We start from the raw sequence: 2351 nt of genomic DNA, 5'->3' as shown, positions 1-2351 counted from the left end.
AAGCATATTCCCAAATCACATTGCCAGATTGGCTTTGAATCCTGGTCTGACACTGCTTACTAGCTGTGTTATACTGGCCAAGTTCCTTAACCAATCTGTGCCTTAAAAAGTCACATCAAAAAGTACTTAAAAAGTACCTCATCAAAGTAGTTGTGAGAATTAAATAAGTTAATAATAACTCAAGTTGTATGGTCTAGTACGTGTTTAACACATGTTGCAAATAGTCCCAGGTACTCCTGCCTCAGAGCAGGTGCTCAAGAAATGCTTGTGGTTGGGATTATCACATGGCCATTTGCTATTATGTCATGCCAAGGGCCACTCAGTGGCTGCTTGACTTTGTAACCCCAGAAACATTTTTAGTGGCTGTGGAATGATTATGGTTCCTTACGTGAGGGCCTAGGCTAATTCCCAAGACTTCTGCTTCTTTCCCGAGTGCTGCACGTTGGATAAATTTCCCTTTATTTACTTGGCATATAATTTACTCCCTATTCCCAAAAAGGATTCAGAGTGTTGATTAGAGTCTCAGTCCTCCAGCTGCTTTGGCATTTCCTGGGAGGTTGTTTCATAGTTGTATACAGAGACCTCATTGTTCTCTGCTACCACTTGGCCAAACAAATGTGACAATCATTTTCTAGTGGGAAGCAAATCTGTGGCGGGTTTGCTGAGTATGGAATTTCTGTTGAAAAATCTAATATGGGATTTAAAGGATCTTCTTTTGCTCAACATACGCGCAGATCCTAATTGAATGATGTCAGAGTTTCTGATATGAGAGCTACCTCACATCCCACCAGCACTGTCACTATTTTTTTAGCACCTGCTATGTGCAAAGGAGAAAATATTCTTGTACCTTGGGAATATCTATTTCCAAATGAGAAAGCGTGGCATGTCAAATTTTCCCCATCTCAAATACCAGAATAGAGCCAACAGGAACTTTCTGAGTACTGTGTTGAAAAACAAAACCAGACAATATTTAAGATGGTGAATTACTCTCAGTCTCACCTGGTAGAAAATATCCAGGTATATTAGAGTAGCAAGAATGGGGCAGCCCAGGAAAGGGGAAAGAACCATGGTGCCTGGGCTGCATTATTTTTAGGGGCTGTATGGAGACAAGGTATAGGGCTGTCCCCCATTTCCCCTGGGTTTGTGGTTTTGGTCAGCTTTACAGCTGTTGCAAGGAGACAGGGGGCTTGGACCCGCCTGCTATTCTGCCCTCTGTCTCCACCCCAGTTCCCAGGGAAGGTGGGGCTTTCAGATTCCTTCTCTAGTCAACCCAAATCTTATTAGGCTTTGTCCCTCTGCTGTCACCAGAGAAATAAACAATTTACACCAGAGAAATAAAAAGTTACATTGGCTACTTTGAGGTCACTTTAATTCCAGTGTTGGTATGTGTCCCTGCGTTTGTATGAGCCGGAAGAGGTAAGGATCAATATATATTTAGGAAAGAACGTGAGTAGCTCTTAGGCTGCTTCTAATAAATCTAGGCACCTTAGCTATTAGTGTTTTGTTGTTGTTGTTCCTCCGAATAAGCTACTGTGTTTCCCTGAAAATAAGACGTAGCTGGACAATCATTTTGTCCTAGCCGGACAAAATATAAGACCCGGTCTTATTTTACTATAATAGAAGACTGGGTATAATATAATGTAATGTAATGTAACGTAATATAATATAATATAATATAATATAATATAATATAATATAATATAATATCGGTCTCATATAAGACCGAGTCTTATATAATATAATATAATATAATATAATATAATATAATATAATATAATATAATATAATATAATATAATATAGTATAATATAAATACTACCAGGTCTTATATTAATTTTTGCTCCAAAAGATGCATTAGAGCTGATTGTCCATCTAGGTCTTATTTTCGGGGAAACACGGTAGGACAGTAGATGCTGACTGGATATATATATATAAAACACAGTTTATCCATGATTCTATTGATGCACCAATTTGATTGTTTCTGGTAAGAAATATTTAAGAAGATGTGCAGAGGAAGTAAAAGTATACAAACATGCATGGGTTAAAACAAATCACCATCAGAATATGGAAAGAGGAAGGGAAGGAAGAACTGTAGCTTTATTTCATTTCTTTAAAAAAAGCTTTGTAAATGTTAGCATTGTGTAAGTGTTAGTTATCTTAAGAAAGAAAAATAAATTCCCTTCAACAGTGTGTGGGGGCATGCTTGTATTACAGGGCTTCCCCTAGTTTATACTCTTTCGAAGCCATGAAGCCAGGGCTCCTTGTCATGCTCTGCACCCTTTCTTACCCCTGGTCAAGATGAGATTGTCTCCTGGTCAGACCCACCGGGACGCAGCCTCTTGGCCTTCAAC

This window comes from Rhinolophus ferrumequinum, chromosome 7 (genome assembly GCF_004115265.2).
Source record: "Rhinolophus ferrumequinum isolate MPI-CBG mRhiFer1 chromosome 7, mRhiFer1_v1.p, whole genome shotgun sequence".
In the NCBI taxonomy this organism is placed as follows: domain Eukaryota; kingdom Metazoa; phylum Chordata; class Mammalia; order Chiroptera; family Rhinolophidae; genus Rhinolophus; species Rhinolophus ferrumequinum.
This window is presented reverse-complemented; position numbering follows the sequence as displayed.